Source organism: Herpailurus yagouaroundi, unplaced genomic scaffold, assembly GCF_014898765.1.
Source record: "Herpailurus yagouaroundi ecotype Mexico unplaced genomic scaffold, PumYag 250, whole genome shotgun sequence".
NCBI classification, from domain to species: domain Eukaryota; kingdom Metazoa; phylum Chordata; class Mammalia; order Carnivora; family Felidae; genus Herpailurus; species Herpailurus yagouaroundi.
In genome coordinates, this window is record NW_024412467.1 from 12,873,798 (window position 1) to 12,891,599 (window position 17,802).

General features: G+C 50.1%; 1 protein-coding gene and 1 non-coding gene across 5 annotated transcripts in view; both read left to right on the forward strand.

The window, feature by feature from the left end:
* GFOD1 (Gfo/Idh/MocA-like oxidoreductase domain containing 1) overlaps positions 1–17,802 on the forward strand; it is a 119,145-nt gene that overhangs the window by 30,230 nt on the left and 71,113 nt on the right. The window lies entirely within an intron of this gene.
* Positions 4,138–4,222, forward strand: TRNAR-UCG (transfer RNA arginine (anticodon UCG)). The gene has a single exon. It is a non-coding gene; the product is annotated as a tRNA-Arg (tRNA).

The following is a 17,802-nucleotide window of genomic DNA, read 5'->3' on the forward strand; positions in this document are numbered from 1 at the left end:
CTAGGCTTGTGGGACGGGATAGGAGTGAAATCATCCTTTCGAAGCACTGATCCCAGTCTGAATTCCAGGAATTACATCTGGAACCTCTGCTGTTGCCTGGATAGAAAACACGTTTTGGTTTCGTCGGAAGGCTTGTTTCTGATGTAGCCCAAGCTAGTGATTTAAGGATGCTGAGAGCCAGGGAAATCTCCGTGTTTATTTTTCCTGCGAGATTAGGCTGGCAGCTACTTCCAAAGAATTTAAGTTATAAAGTCCAGTTTAAAACTATACTAAGGAGGCGGCCCTTGTGTGGCTCAGTTGGTTGAGCGTCCGACTCTTGATTTTGGCTCAGGTCGTGATCTCATAGTTTGTGAATTCAAGCCCCGCGTCAGGTTCTGTGCTGGCACCGCCAAAACCTGCTTGGGATTCTCTCTCTCTCTCTCTCTCTCTCTCTCTCTCTCAAAATAAATAAATCAATTAAAAACAAACAAACAAACAACCCTATATACCAAGGACGGCTTGCTTACTCTCAATCCCATCCAGCCGCAGGAATGTGTTACAGATGGATGCTGACACTTAGCGGGAAATCTGTACTCTCCATCAATAATCAATAATCAAGAGCCTGGCATAGAAGTAGCAAGTGTGGTGTCATCCAGACCCAGAGCCCCAGTTCCATCATTCCCTGCGCATATGTCTTGTTCTCTGCACCAGTTTCTCAGTGTTTCTGAGGACCCTGAATTGAGACAGACAAGAAACTGGTTACAAACGGAGACTCTTGGGCCCTACCACGTCCTATCAGGTACCACCGGTGGCCGGGGGAGCCACATGCCCCGTTTGACTCTCTGCTGGTGGCAGGCCTATTAATCATCACCCCCACACATTTCCTGAGCACCTGCTATCTGTAGGGTGTAGTTTTACGGGCCGTAGAACTTTCTAGAGACCTTTCCTCCATTTTAGGCTCTGGAAAATCACAGCAAATCCGGGTCACTTCTGAAATCCCTGGCAGGTGCCCGTTTGCTTCTGGCAAGTCTGCGCCAGGATCCACAGGCGGGAGCGTGTCTGGGCAGGTTGAGCTCCCCGTGCAGTCTTTCCCGCTTTCCTCGTCGGGCACGTGTGTCTCTGGTCTGCACAGCCTCGTGCCGTAGGCAGTGTTGCCTTTTTGGCTCAAATTTACGATAGAAAGCCCCGTCTTTGATTTTCCCATGTGGGCTGGCCCCTATGTCACCTACTAGTCATGAGAGCAGAGAGGAGCAGGAACGTGTCCCTGCGTGGTGCTCCCCACACTCCTCTGCCCAGGTCCCCCGGAGCGGGGGAGGGGCACAGCTCAGCATGCCCAGCAGGGATGACGAGGTCTTAGTTCAAAAATTCACGTGAACTCTCCATTCTGCATGCCCACGTTCCTGTGACTGTATGATTAGATCAACTTTTATTCCCAGGAGGCTACCATATGCCTGGTGTGTTTGTCTGGGCGGGGGGTATAGGTGCCCTGGTCTGTGAAGCTCGAGGCTAACACTCTGTTAGCCTAACACTCTGTTCAGCATCGATCATCTGCAGTAAGAGAGCCATTGAGATCTGCCTGTATATTATTTAGATTCATGCTTTTTTCTGGAAAGGATTAGAGGTGGCCGCTACAGGTAGCTTAAACATTAGCCTGTATTCAGTGGCTCAAAGAAAGTGGAATAAACCTGATCTGTCACGACAGCATTCATTCATATTTTTAAAAAACGAAACCAATCTATAAGAAGAAGATTCCTCTCAACCCTCTGGAGCTTCCTTCGAGATAGGGCGGCCATGCTATGGGCCACCTTTGAGACTCACCTTCTCGGGATGAGGGCTTCCTGGGACCGAGCTGGGCTGAACCAGGAAAGCCCCGGCCTGTCAGGCCTGCTGTGCCAAAGTCATGGCCAGCAATAGGTTAAGAGTAAGCGGCAATCAAGCTGGAGGAATGGGTCCCTAAACTCTCATACTGTTTGAAAATGCTGTCCACAGAGTGCTGACCAGGCAGGTAGGTGTTCAACCACGACCACCTGGCCGGTCGGGTGAGATTTTCAGCTATTCGTTTTCCTCCCTTTTAGCAGATTCCCAAGGGTAGGTGTATGAACACAGCAGGGCAGGCAGGATGGGGACAGCTGGACCCTCTGTGCTCTTCCTGATGGAATGCTGCTGTTCGTGTAGGTGACTGTCCCGAATTCAGCAGACACACTTTTTTCCCTTCTGCCTGGGCTTCCTCTGTTCTGACAGAATGTCAGGTGGCCCATGTGCGGCACTGGTGACGGGGGGGTAGTGGGATGTCTGGCTTGCTACCCATTTGGGCCTAATGATTCCATTTCTTTCTCAGTGTGTCAGCCTTTGGGGAGACACAGGATCTCCTCTTTAGAGTTAACACCTGTCCACCTCTTCGGCGTTTCTCCAACCAGATTCAGGCCAGAGACCAGGGGGCTTTCCCATTCATGGTAGGCTCCCTGCCCAGAAGCCTTCTCCAGGACTCCTGTGAGCCCTGGGGTTGGCTTTCCTCTCCGGAAACAAAACCCCTGATGGGCGTCTGGAATTACCAAGGTGATTGAGTGATAGGGACTTCTGAAAGAAGTAACCCTGAGTGTAAAACTCAGCCCAGATCGGGTCAGTAACCGGATCCACCATGCACCCCTCAAGGTGTAATCACCTACTGCCAAGCTTTCAGAATCCGTCAGGAGGCACGGGTTTTCCGTTTAGGTGCTCGCAGGGACAGGAGCCTGGGGGTGGGGGAGGGGAGTATGCCCAGAGCCCCAGTGTGACAGGCACATGAGCCGAGAGATTTAGATCAGAAGGCCTCAGATGACTAAACCCTAAACTCTAGCGGGAACCACAGAGTCAGATGATAATCAGTCTCATCCCAATGCGTGTATAATCTCTTTGGGGTTTTTCATATTGGGGTAGCCATAGGTTTGCCGTGAGTGACAGCTGAAGGGTGAAGCCAAGGCCCTGGGGTCTGAAAGACCTGCTTCGCCGCCGCACCCCCCCACCCCAATCCCTGACTCCTGCTCTGCTGTCCCACATGGGGCCACTTCTGTCTCCCGCTGGCAGCCACAGAAGGGCCAGGAGGCGCTGGCCGTGGTCCTTGGCTGTCAGCTCTCATCTCCGAATCATGGAAATGTGCCTTCTCTTCATTTCTTTTTTTGGTTGGCTTGGAAGAAGTAGTCACTCAAAGGCCAGAAAGGAGGATTTGGCGATACGCCAGTGAGTGAGAAGCCTCTTGGAGTCCTGGGTCTCTTGCTGTCGTTCCAGCAAGAGTGTGTTACACGTGCTCCTTTGCAGGACTTTCAGGACACGTTGGCTTTGCTGGTTCCAGGAGATTTATCGGCTTAATGCACTCGTATTGGTTTCCTGGGCCTAGATGCTAACAAAGTACCTCCAACTGTGTGGCTTAAGAAACAGAAATGTCTCACAGTTCTAAAGCCCAGAAGGCTGAAACCGAGGTCGTTGGGACAATCGGTTCCAGGACTCTCCCCGAGCTGCCGGGGGTTCACTGGCCATCTTTGCCATTCCTTGGCTTGTACGAGCCTCCTCGTCTCCAATTTCATGTTCAGTGGTGGCCTCCCTGGGTGTGTGTGTCCGTATGTCTGAATGTCTCCTTTCTATAAGGACACCAGTCATATTGGGCAAGGGCCCAACCACTCCCTCGTTTTAACTTGCTCATCTGCAAAGATCTCATTGCCAAATAAAGTCACATTCACAGATGCTGGGGGTCAGGACTTTATCTTTCACGGAGAGTTGGCCACGGAGGGGAGACGCAACTCAACCCATAAGATTTGGCTAAAAGGGTTTCTGTGCTCACCTTCCGTGGGAGGCCTTGGGAGCATAGGTTGTGGGGTCCGATGGCCTGGTCGAAAGCTGTCACTTACTGTCTGTGTATCTGTAGGCAAGGTGCCTGCCTTGCTCCCGTATCAGTAAAATGGGCAAATTAAAAAAAACAAAACAAAACAAAACACAAATGAATAAAAAGGTTGACGGAGGCAAATAAGTTAATATGTATAAAGTTCTTTAGAAAGCAGTTGGCATGTTACCGTCCCCTCACTAAATGTAAGCTGCTATACTGTTATCGCTATCGTTTGACTTGTTTTTTAAAGTTCTGAGGACATCATATCATAAAGGATGCTTTAAAAAGATGAACTGAGGGGCGCCTGGATGGCTCAGTCGATTGAGCATCTGACTTCGGCTCAGGTCAGGATCATGTGGGTCGTGGGTTCGAGCCCCACTTTGGGCTCTGTGCTGGCAGCTCAGAGCCTGGAGCCTGCTTTGGGTTTTGTGTCTCCCCCTCTCTCTGCACCCCACGCGCCTCCAGCCCCCGCCGCTTGTACTCTTTCTCTCTCAAAAATAAATAAACATTAAAAAAAAAAAAGATGCATTGAAAGGAATAAGGATGTTACCACCTGGATTCCTACATGTGTACATCTTCAAATGATCAAATAGTTGTCCCCTGCAGGGAATCTGCAAGGATCCATGGTGTTTTGAATGCAGAAAACAATTTACCTTTGAAACTGGATTTATCCATTTAAGAAACATTTATTCAAACCTTGCAGTGCGCAAAACACTTCATTGGGGTGTTCAGGTGAATTGAGAAACGACGAAGATAATATCTCTGGGTTTTAAGGAGCTCGCGGCCTAGTGAGAGACACAGGCATGCACTGATGTGATCGTAGGCGGTAACAGACCTTGTGCAAAGTGCTGTCCCTGGATTAACCTGTGTATTCACACAATAATCCGGCAAGATAGATACAGGGCCACGGCCCCCAGGCCTCAATGCTGAATCCACAAATAACAACAACAGCAACAACAACAACAAAAATCTAAAGCGAAAGCAAACAAACATTCCAAAGTCCGAAAACTGAATTTTTTCTTTGGTTTCGTGCAAACTCATTTGATCACAGAGCCGAAGCTGAACTGATGCGAGACAGTTTATTGTTTGATTTCTCTGGCCCGCAGCACGTGAGTGTTCATCCAACACATCTCTCTGTAGCAAAATGCCGGGGGTGATACGTAACATCTAGTAAATGCACCGTATATTTCTAAGATCTGGGAGACCTAAATTGTATCTGGCTCCAGAGAGTTTGGAAAAAGGACGGTGAGCCTGTATAATTAAATATTTTACAGACAAGGAATACTGAGGTTCAGAGGAGTTAAGCTGTCTGCTCAGATCTCGAAGCTTCGAACGGAGGAAACTGGCTTTCGGAGCCAGCCCTCTCTGTCCAGGGCTCCAAGCTTGGTCCCTGTGTGATTCCCCAGCTGGGGAAGGCTGGGGGGCAGACTTCTTACCTGTCATCTTACCTGTTGGCCTCTGGCATCCCCAGCCTTCATTTCTTTAAACTCCTTTAATCTGGAACATTTCCACAGGCTTTCTTTGTCATAAGAACGAAGAGGCTAACTCTACAAGCTTGGGCCAGCCAGTCCTACTGGTATTTATTAAGTCTGTTTGGCTTGTAGGTCACAGAAACCAGCCCCAGGAGTAGACAGAAAAGGGGTCGGGGGTGGGTGGGTGAGGTATGATTAGGGTACAGGTCCATGCCTCGGCCTCAGGAGGGATTAGGAGGAGGGGTACAGGGATCCTGAGCGAGTTCTCTCTTTGTCTTCTACCTGGGTTTCCCTGTGTGGCCACCGACTTTCTCTTTCCTAGTCCACACTTAGAAAACAGCTACTACCACCAAAATGCAGCCCTCTAACTCCTCAGAGACGAATCTAGAATCTCTGCAATCTAATCCAAATTCTGCGTCTGTTACCTTTCTGCATGTGAGAACGGAGAATGGGGGTGGGAATGGGGGTCTGGTTAAAGAAAACACAGCATGCAGGGGCCCTCCCTCCCGTGGTGGATTTGATCAGGATCACTAGTCTTTCTGACCTCAACCTAGCATTCGCTATGTCTTTGGAGTAAACATTCCCTTGACCTTAGCAAGCTGTTTGGCCTTTGGCTGCCCCTGCCCCCAAACTACTGGCTTCATATTGGAGCCACGATAACCGGGACCCGCTTAACACACTACTTGGAGGGCTTTACTGATGACGTCTCAAGACGCCTACAGAGTGACCCAGTGTTTATCAAGACCCACCAGACTTGACCCTGCGTACTCCACGACCTCTTCATGACTCAGCTACTGGTCATTCCTCCCTGATCTCCCCAGGTCCAGTCACAGGGCCAGGCTGCTCCCTAGGCTCAGGCCTCCACGTTGCTGGTCTGTTCTGTTCTCTCAGGTCTGGAGGTCATGGCTGAGGGCCATGGACTAGGGCCAGGTCAGTATCAGGGGCCAGGAGAGTCTGGAAGAGGAAAAGGGGCCTTCAAACCCAGATTTATTCTGGGGCAATCACTGAACCTCCCTATGGGTCTCTTTCCTCATCCCGTATCCTGAAGGGAATGTACCAGATGTTCTTTCAGGGGTCTGTTGGTTCTGAGAAATTCTGTGATGTCCGTGAGGGACTCTGGCGGGAGTTGCCGAGCACGCACAAAGGATGAGCATCACAGCTGATAAAAAGGATGTCATACGTGTCAAACCGGGCGGTCCATAAGTGAGAGCCTCTCTAACATCAGGGTAGGTAACCTTACCGAGCACCCTCCCAGGGCAGCTGTGGTCTGGGATTCACATACCTCGGCCCGAGTCTTGGTTTACTTGTGACGCAGGCCCGAGACTGTCCGCCTGAGAAAGGCCTGCTTGCAAGGCTGACCTTTGGCTGTGGCATCTGGGAGCTTGGCTGTAAATAGTTCCCTACACAGATATAAAACTTTCCCTAAGCGATAAGCACGGCTCACTGTGCCTAAACTGTTTGTGCAAAGCGTGTATGATTTATACCGACCGCTTTCCTCCTGGAAGTCTGGAATTTTGGTGCGTTCCGGGCAGGAAGTGCCAACGTGACCAGCCTCCAGTAAAAACCCCGGACGCGGGGTCTCCAATGGGCTTCCCTGACAGACAGCAGTTCACGCCTGTGGTCACTGGCAGCCGCTGGAGGGATTAAGCATGTCCTGCGTCACTCCCACCCGGGAAGGTAGTCTTGGTGACTTGTGCCCGGTTCCCCCAGACTTTGCCCTGTGAGCCTTTTCCCTTTGCTGTTCTCGGTTCCTGTACTTTCACTGTGAGCAGTCACAGCCTTGGGTATAACTATATGCCGAGTCCTGTTAATCCTCCTCCCAAGCCTGGGCGGGTCTTGGGGACTCTGGGTACTCACGGACTTTGGAGTGTCCCATAAGTAAAGATCAACCCCACACCCCTGTGCCGTTCCCCAGTGCTAATTCATGGCACAGAGTTTACTTAGGGTTTTGTTTTGTTTTGTTTTTGCCTGTTCCAAGAGGAGCGGCAGTTTAGTTAAAATTGTGTCCTGCGTCCTAACGTCCCCACTAGCCCCACATAGAATCCAGCGGGAGGCCAGAGCATTCGTAGTCCCTGTGTAAAAACTCAGCAAGGAACTCTCCTCGGTTCGGCTTGACATTCCATAATATGGCGTGAATTTTCTGAAACAGTTTGGCTGGCATTCCTTCTCATCAGGGCAACTCTGGTGGCATGCTTCAGGATTCTTGATCAAATGAGGCTACGCATTCTCCAGAGCCAAGTAGCGAAGCCAATGGGTCTTGTGTAAGTTGGAGAAAAAAAAAAAATGACTGATGGAGGAAGATCATTTGGGAAGAAACGCAAGCAAGGGAAGAAATATAGCAAGAATGCTTTGGGGAAGCGTTCTGTTCCGAAAAAAGTCCTGCCCTGGGGAGGTATGGTCTTGCCCCCTTAGTGGCAAGACCTGGGAGTCTATAAGTAAGTCGTGGAGAACACGACCTGTGTGTCTGGCCGTCAGATCTTTTATGGCCCGTGAGGACTCTAATCCCAGGATTTGAGTCTCTACGAAGCTGTCTTCTCTGCTGGCAGTTGGGCTGGGTTGCCTGGGTGGTTGAGTACTTGCTCTCCAAGGCCAGAAGGTCACTGCTCCTACTCCAGCGTTTAAAATTAGCCCCTGCTCATGGCTTTGGCGCTCTCTCTGGAGCCAGAGCTGGAGGTCGGCAGCTCCAGAACATCTTCAGGAGGTGGTGCCAGGACCCCGCCCACCGGGGTGCTAGAAGCATGACCCCCAGAGGCCCGTTCTGAGAGTCTGTAGATTTTGTGACTGTTTAGTGGCATGAGACGCTGACCTTACCTGGATGTGGCTTAAGGGCGTTTTTCTTCATCCCGGGGAGAGTGGAGGCAAGCCATCGAGTTGCACACGGAGCCTCTGCAGATGACGTAGATATTCTGCCCTTCCTGGCATGTGGGAGGAAGTCTGAGTGTTGCTATGGCATTTGGAAGCTTTCACTTTCTTTTCCAAGTTGTTCAGAGATCCACGTTTGGTGGGCAATGACCCTTTCTGGGGGCCCCTGGGTGGCTAGTTGGTTAAGCGTCCGGCTTTGGCTCGGGTCACGACCTCACGGTTCGTGAGTTCAAGCCCCACGTCGGGCTCTGTGCTGACAACCCAGAGCCTGGAACCTGCTTCAGACTCTGTGTCTCCCTCTTTCTCTGCCCCTCCCTTGCTCACACTGTTTCTCTCTGTCTCTCAAAAGTAAATACATGTTAAAAAATTTAAGAATACCCTTTTTGGGGGGCGGCTAAAATGATGACATGACACAAAAGGGAACCGTGGGCCAGCCCCTACTGCAGAGCGCGTCCTTGGTGCAGATTACTCGGTGTGCGAGTGCCTTATGGGGGTGGAGGAGACACTTGGGAGAAGAGGCTTCTCCTCTCCCTTCTGGAACCTTCCTTTGGATAGGACAAGGTGGCAACGCCACAGTGCCACCATCACCCGGGAAAAAATGGCGGATGGGTGCTTGCAAAGCAGAAAGGGAAATTAACGGAAAATGGCTGCCTGAGGTGAGCATTCCCCTGTCCACGTTTAGGATGGATCGTAGCCAGAGTCAGATGTGGCTGACTACACCGACATTATTAAGGAAGAGGTTTTTGAAGGAGCCATTCAAGCTGACACTTAATCCAGAATCCTCTCCTTTTCTTGCCAGATGGACTCCCCTTCTTTCTTCCCTGCCTGTGTTCAGGGCGCGCACACCAGAGACTTGGAACCATTCTGTGCGTCCCCCTCCCTCGTCCCCCTGAATCCCACCAACCACTGCGGAATTGACCTCCTCCCTTCCTCACTGCTGCCAACGCCTCCCCAGTTGAGGCCGTCAGCATTATCTCTGAGGAAATAATTTCTAGAATAAAAGAACACGCATCTGCCATTTATCCAGGTCCCCCTGCTGCTAACGTCTCATCCCTGTTGTATGTGGACTCTTATTTTCTCTCTCCCACATGCACATGTATGCACACACACGCACACCTGTCTAATCTTTTCCTAACCGTTAGAGGGTGATTTGCATACATCATGGCCTGTAACGCCTATATACTTCCGTGTGTATTTCCTAAGAACGGCACGTTCTGTTACAAGACCACGATGCAGTTATCTCAACTTCCATGAATTAACCATCCACACGCTGTCTCCCTCCTATCTCCCTTCCATAGCCCAGCTTTGCCACTTGACCCAGTAGTGTCTTCGGTAGCCCTTTATCCTCGCCACAGGCACCATGCGGGTCAGACACTGTGTTTACCTGTCATGTCTCGATGTCTCATTAACATTTTCAAGTTTTTCTCTCTCTCTCTTATGACATTCACATTTTGGAAGAATACGGTTCCTTTTTTTTTTTTTTTTTTAATAGTACGTCGCTCAGTTTGGGCTCGTCTGAGTTTCTTCATGGTCAAATACAGGTTCTCCTGTTCTCAGGATCCCATGTGGAGATAGATGCACCATGTCTCTGCCCGGCATTGGTGGTGGCGATTTTCATCACCCAGTTCAAGGCATGCCTGGTTGCTCCTGTGTCTGTTACTATCTGTTTGGTTGCAATTAACAAGCAGTCTGTGGGGAGACTCTTTGAGACTATTCCTGGCTCACCTTCACAACTGCTCCCTGGGTTTAACATCCATCAATGGCGTTGTACCTCAGCCGGTCTCTGTTAGGATGGCTGCGAAATGATGCTTTGCCAACACCAGCCTCCCCGCCTCTATTCTTTCTTATCTACCCCGCGTCTATTCAGAACTGGTTCTCGTTCTGTCATCCCCCACGCGTCAGGGCTTCCCCTGGCTCTTCTCACTCTTGGGATAAACTTCAAGCTCTCATTGGCTCTGTACATCTTCATCTTTTACCTCCACCCCCCCTTCCCCCCGTCATTTGCCCTTGTCCTCTCTTCTCTAGGAGCACCTCAAATACACACTGCAGTATACCTCAGTTCCCTTTGCTTTCCTGACCGGAATGCCTCCTTCCTGATGACTTTGCCTGGCAAACTCCTTTGCGTTAATTTTTTTTTTTTATTTATTAGTTTTGAGAGAGATGGAAAGCATATGAGTGGGGAAGGGGCAGAGAGAGGGGGGGATAGAGGGTCTGAAGCGGGTTCCGTGCTGACAGCAGAGAGCCCGATGCAGGGTTCAAACTCACAGTCTATGAAATCATGACCTGGACCAAAGCAGGATGCTTAATTGACTGAGCCACCCACGTGCCCCACCTTTGCATTTTAAAAAACCCAGGTAGGTTCCCCCAAATCCCTCAAGGGAAGCCTTCTCTTATGCCTTAGGCGAAGGTAAGTTTCTCTCCTCTGGGCTCCCAAGTGACTTGCACCTGCCTCTGTCATAGCACTTACCACAGTACAGTGACATTTACCTCTCTGTGCACCCCCACCGTCATCCCCCTCAAAAAACCCCTAGTTCCTTGGAGGCAACCAGGTCTTACTGAATTCTGGAGTTTCAGCAAGTTCAGTGCCTGACGTGGAGGAGTGGTGTTTCATAAGTTTGTGTCATAATAATGAATTTCTAGGATATGGTCGTGGCAATTCTCAAACATAGCGGACCAGAGGATTCTGTCTGTGTCTCTCTTTTTCTAATTTATTAATTTTAAAAAGGCCTTAATTTATTTTTTAAAAACACTCTATTGATGTAGGATTGACACATAAAAAGCTATACGTATTTAATGTAGGCAACTCAGTGAATTTGGGGGTACATATACACCTGTGGAGAGATTCTTTTTACGGAGCATTTTTTTTTTTCAACGTTTATTGATTTTTGGGACAGAGAGAGACAGAGCATGAACGGGGGAGGGGCAGAGAGAGAGGGAGACACAGAATCGGAAACAGGCTCCAGGCTCCGAGCCATCAGCCCAGAGTCTGACGCGGGGCTCGAACTCATGGACCACGAGATCGTGACTTGGCTGAAGTCGGACGCTTAACCGACTGCGCCACCCAGGCGCCCCTTACGGAGGATTTTTAAAAGCTGGTGTTTCATAAAATATAGCTTGAAAATCCCTGGATCTTTAAGATTCCTTCCCATTACGGGTTGAATTGTGCCCCTTCCCCACCCACCCCCGCCCCCCAAAAAATTTATGTTGGAGTCCTAACCCTGAATACCTCAGAACGTGACCTTATTTGGAAATAGGGCCTTCAGCTTAAAATGTGGTCGTTGGGTGTGCCTTAATCCAGTATGACTGGTGTCCTTATGAAAAGGGAAAACTCGGGGCCACCTGAGTGGCTCAGTCTGTTTAAGCATCTGAGTCTGCTTGGGGTTCTCTCTCTCCTTCTCTCTCTGTTGCTCCCCTACTTGTTCTCTCTCTCTCTGTCACTCTCTCTCTCTCTCTCAAAATAAATACACTTTAAAAAATAAAATAAAAAGGAAAAATTTGGAGACAGACACTTGCCCAAGGAGAGCTCCATGTGAAGACAAAGGCAGAGACTGGAGCGATCTGGAACCAGCCAAGGGTTGCCTGTAAATGGCCAGAAGCAGGAGAGGGGTGTGGAATGGGTTGTCCCTCACGCCCTCAGAGGGAACCAGCCCTGTTGATACCTTGATCTTCAGCTCCCAGCACTGTGAGACCACACATTTCTGCTGCTTGAGTCACCTCATCTGGGGTACTTTGTTATGCAGCCCTAGCGGACTGATACACCTTCCAAATGAAATCTTTGCTCTTCGATAATGATGGTAACATAGGGATCTGCTTAACATCTAGGAGGGCATACAGGTTCCAAAAAGGATTCTTAAACATTTCCTTCTAGATTGGGAAATTTTTGCCAAAAAACGTTGACACCTAGAGCGGACGGGCCTAGAATTCAGGAAGCCACTTCAGCTGTAGGCCCTACGAGTGGGCAGGAAGGGTCTGGTGGGGGTAAGGGACACATGACTACAGGCTGGTAGAAGGAGGGGAGACTCAAATACATGCCTCCAGCGTCTAAAAGCTTTCTTTGCTGTCAGCAGGACAGATTGGTGGGATCATGGTGGCCTGCACGTTCTCTCTCAGGATGCCCACGTCCTTGCAAGCCCTCCCTGGCCATAACTGGCTGCCACCTGCATAAATGTGTTTGAGGGAGCAGACGCAGCCTGCACATGGGATTCACCACCAATCTTGGGGGCGTGTCTGCTGACACTGCTTGAGAATGTCACTCCGGGATTAGCAGGTGGCTGCAGCAGGCCTGTTTGGACCTGGCAGATACCCAGCTTCTCCCAGCTTAGCCTTCCTCTCCTGGGGCTGCACACCCAGGCTTCTCCTGGGCTGACTGTCTTCCAGAAGGATGGTCCTCCCTTTTGACGGTAGCCTCCGGTTTAGAGATTGGGGCCGTGCGTTATCATAACTGATCACCCCACCGGTGGCCCCTACTGTGCTAACAAATACAGATCTCTGTTTCCAAGCTTTGCCCTTGTTCTCTTAGGGCAGCGCAGGAGTGCTGGTTCCTAGGGTTTGATTTTGAAGTGTCAGGTGAAGAGGTCCATGGGGGGTTTCAAAGTGATTTGAGGGTGCCTGGGTGGCTCAGTCGGTGAAGCGTCTGACTTCAGCTCAGGTCATGATCTTGCAGTTCATGGGTTCGAGCCTCGTGTCAGGCTCTGTGCTGACAGCTCAGAGCCTGGAGCCTGCTTCGGATTCTGGGTCTCCCTCTCTCTAGACTGCCCCTCCCCCCGCTCATGTTCTCTCTCTCTCTCTCTCTCTTCACCTGCCCTACCCCACCACCTCTCAAAAATGAATAAACATTAAAAAAATGTTTTTAAAAAGTGATTTCAGGGGCACCTGGGTGGCTCAGTCAGTTAAGTGTCCGACTCTTGCTTTCGGCTCAAGTCGTGATCTCCTGGTTTTGTGAGTTCGAGCCCCGCATCTGGCTCTGTGCTCACAGTGCAGAGCCTGCTGGGGATTCTCTCTCTCCCTCTCTCTCTGCCCCTCCCCCTCTCGTGCTGTCTCGCTCTCAAAATAAACAAATAAACTTAAAGAAGCCCTTCCATTTAAAAATAAAAACAAAGAAAAGTGATTTGAAGTAAATGCCACTGACCCGGGCGGCTGTTTAAAAACCCACGCCCTGTTGCGTGTTACAGACCCCAGAGCGGCGGCTTTGTTGAACTTGAGTTTCCGGCCTCAGGATGCCGGCAGTGGGGCTGTGTGTGTTAGGCACGTGGACAAGGTGGCTGGTCCAGACCCCAGCCCGTGGCTCTGTGCTCGCCTCTCGCCCTGCGAGTCCTGGTTAGTCCTTGCCAGCACTGCTCTCCTCCTTTTGCGGCGGAGCAGGCAGAAGCTCTCGCACCTTCCCTCTGCTACCGTGTGTACGTCTCTTCTAATCAAGCCTTCCGCACCTGGCTGCTTCCTTGACGTGATGCCCTATGAAGAGATCAGACCCGCACAGCGGTGTCGAGCCCCAGAGGCTTAGGACGGCGAAGGGTGGGATGTGTGGACTGTGCGACCCAGCGGGACAAGCTCCTGGCTTCTTAAAGATCAGACCTGTGTTTTCTTATGTGTGTGCCTGCTCTAAGCTGCAGCAGAAACATGTCTTCTTACAGAGCACGTTTCTTGGTTCTTTGGAAAGCGAAGCGAGCTTGTTAGCAAGAACGGTGAGGTCAGACCCAGCTGTCCCTCCCTCTGGCTGGTGGCAGGCATCTTCTCTCCATGTCAGAACGGTGGCTTTGCGAGGGAAGAAGCCAGGCATTGCCAAAGGACAAAATCTGTTTGCCTTTGGCCCTGGAAAATGTTAGACAAGGGCTTATTCTCCTGAATTGTTTGAATACTATGGCTAGGCTGCTAGGGGAAAGGTATGGTTGGATCTTGGTCTCCTTTGAGTAAGGGCTCAGTAGGGGCGCCTGGGGGGCTCAGTGGTTAGGCATCCGACTCTTTTTCTTTTTTTTTTTCAGATTCATTAATTTATTTTTTAATTTACATCCCAGTTAGCTAGCATGTAGCGCAGCAATGATTTCAGGAGTACATTCCTTAATGCCCCTTACCCGTTTAGCCCATCCCCCCTCCCAAGGCATCTGACTCTTGATCTCGACTCAGGTCACCATCTCACAGTTCCTCAGTTCAAGCCCCACAGCGGGCCCTGAGCTGATGGTGCAGAGCCTGCTTGGGATTCTGTCTCTCCTTCTCTCTGCCCCTCCCCAACTTGCGTGTGTGCGCTCTCTCTCTCTCTCAAAATAAATAATAGACAAAAAAAAAAAAAAAAGATTAAGGGCTCAGTACAAGGGCAAACATTATTACAGTCATCAAATAGATTATGGCCATGGCAGTGTCTAGATCTTGTTGATATGCATATTAGTTCCTGAATATTCGCATATTAGTATAAGTGAAAAGTGGTGCTCATGAAGCATCAGGAAATCTGGTCCTTTATGGAGACAGGAGCGCGGGCTTGGAACGCTGCCAGACTTCTCCTTTACCAGAATGCTAACGACCTCCCTCCTCCCTCTTCCTCCACTTTGCCTTTTGCCAGAGGCTGAGCTCTGTTTCTTTGCCCGTGTTTAATCCCCTCTACGGTGCACGTAAGCTGGTCTGTTACTGCATTACTGACAATAAATGTGCTGTTGTAGGAAGGCTGGTATTTGTATTATTTATCAAGTTAGGTTTAGGGGATTCACTTGATAATTAGAGGAGGTTGATTTTTCTAGTGGAGCTGAGACGATGCAATTCTTTTGCACGGACTATGAAACTGAAGACAAGTCTAAATTCAAATATCTTCTCCTTTCCTCTTGGCAGGTGTCTCTCTCTGTGGGACCTGTCAGTTCCCTGTGCCGCGTTTCATTAAAAAAAATGTTTTTTAACGTTATTTATTATTGAGTGACAGAGGGAGACAGAGCGTGAGCAGGGGAGGGGCAGAGAAAGAGGGAGACACAGAATCTGAAACAGGCTCCAGGCTCTGAGCTGTCAGCACAGAGCCCCACACAGGGCTCAAACTCACAAACTGTGAGATCATGACCCGAGCCGAAGTCTGATGCTTAACCGACTGAGCCACCCAGGCACCCCTGCCGCATTTCATTTTGAAGAGATCGTGTCATTTGCAGTGATCTCAGATTTGCTGTTTCCCCCACAGCTTTTCACCCAAACCCTCACCAGCTCAGAAATCAGGGCAAAGCCCCCATGTGTGCTGTGGCAACAGGAGTGTGTGAGGACACAGGGAGAGCAAATTTCTGTGTTGGTGCTCACGGACCTGCGGGGCTGGAGACTGCCTCAGAATACAGAAAGAAACTTGGGCCCCGAGTGGTTTTAGGGTGCTTGCCTGAGGTCACAGCTAGTTTGGAACAGAAATGGTCAGTAAGATAAGTCTGGTAATTTCCATGACACCATGGCCTTAGTCACTTTTCCACGAACAAGAGCAAACCATTTGAACACAGGGATGGACAGTGCGGCCACCTGGGGTGCATACAGATTCTTACCCTTTCACCTCCCTGCCCGATGAGCTCATATCAAACATGTTTGTACCCCATTTTGCTCCTCATTATTTAAAAAAATTAAAAAAAAATTTTTTTAACGTTTATTTATTTTTGAGACAGAGGGAGACAGAGCATGAACGGGGGAGGGTCAGAGAGAGAGGGAGACACAGAATCGGAAACAGGCTCCAGGCTCTGAGCAGTGAGCACAGAGCCTGACGTGGGGCTTGAACTCATGGACCGCGAGATCATGGCCTGAGCCGAAGTCGGATGCTTAACCGACTGAGCCAGCCAGGAGCCCCCCCAAAATTTTTTTTAAGTTTATTTATTTTGAGAGAGATGGAGATGGCACAAGTCGGGGGAGGGGCGGAGAGAGGGAGAGAGAGAGAGTCCCAAGCAGGCTCCACGCTGCCAGTGCAGAGCCCAGTGCGGGGCTGGAACTCATAAAACCCCAAGATCATGACACGCATCTGGGCACAGCACTACCTACCCCTAGCTAGTAGGGAGGGCTGGGGGAGGCGAACTTAATGTTAAATGCTCAGGATATCGTGAAATTACATCCGCCTGGGCCGATGTGAATCGTGGAATGAGTTCTCTGCCGCGGTCTGATTACTTGTAGATTAGCAGATGAGATAATCAGTGTGTCTGGATACCCAGGTAGTTGCAGTGGTTCCTGCCTATCCAGTGGGGGGGAACACCAGGGAAGAGAAGTGAGTGGAGGATGTACGGAGGGCGGGACAGACACACACGGGGCAGACACACACCAGGCAAAGCGGAAGCACTGAAAGATAACAACATAAGCACTTCTTTTAAAGTCTTAGAGGGCTCTGCGTTTCTCAAAATGGGCTACGGATGTTTGGATCATAACCCGAGTGCTGTTTACATTGAAAGCTGTTCTCTGATTTAATAGGCAACATATCTGGTTTTGATTTCTGCAAACATTTGTTAGCAAAATGGCTGCCAGGAGACCCAGCCAGCCCTGGAACGGGAGAGCGTCTGAGCTCTTGCTTTTCTAGAAGGAGGAGGTGCTGTCCAGGGGCAGGGCTCTGAGCCCGGTCGTCTGCAGATCGACGGATTACAGTCCAGGTGGGCACGGTTCACAAAGAGCTCACATTAACCCTTCAGTTGGCTGCAGGGAGACCTGGGCAGCCTGCGATGGCAGAACTAGTCTCGCTTGGCGTTCCTGTAACAATTATTATCGACTGGCGGGGCCTAATGTTAATTGCAGCAGGGAGGGCTGCAGAGATCAGTTGCCATCTCAGGCTCTGGAATTAGAGGGACCTGCGTCCAGATCCTCCCTCCTCCACGTACTTGCCTTAGCGCAGGGCTTTTCGATCTTGACTGCACCCTAGAGTCACCCAGGTTGATTTTAAAGCTCTGGGTGCCCAGGCTACGCCCTAGAGCAAGCCTATAAGAATCTCTGGGGGTGGAACACAGGCACGGGTATTTTTTTTTAAAGAATTCGTCTTCTCCCTTCACAGTGGATAACCACGCTGAGAACGACTGTTGATGGAAGACCGTGGAGTTTAGGAGTTCGGTAGCTGTGTTCCCTCATCTGTCAAATGGGGATGATATTTTCTAACATAGATGGTCCCTGTGAAGGTAGAAGGAAGTATTATGTGCCAGGTGCTTAGTGCAGGGCCCAGCACATAGTAAGTGCTCAATAAACGGCACCCAACTTTACAAGCTCAGCTTCTTTACGTGCAAAAGAAGCAAACTAACAAAACCCTCCTGAAATGCAGAACTGGTGTTATTTCTCGGGTCCAAGGCTCTGGATAAGAGTTGGTGCATTGGAGACAGACAGACTGACAGCCTCCGAGCCTGCAGCTGTGCTGTAGAGGAGAGTTGGGCATCAGAGCCCCTTCTGGGTCAGGCCCACACGGGGCAGTGGTGCTGATGTTGTCTGACTTTCTCAGACTTGTCGGCACGCCCAAATCCATTTGAAATCTCAGGGATTCGTCATCACCATTTTTTAAATTTTCAATTGTTTATTCTTTGACCCTCCCTCTCATTTGCCTCGGCATTACAATAGCTGCTTAAAACTTGAGCCTGTTACAGTGTTTGACAAGGGGGCAGTCTCCAGAGAATCAAATGTGAGTGAAGGTTGAATAGTATGTCTCTACCCTCCTACCCAGCACATCTGGAACAG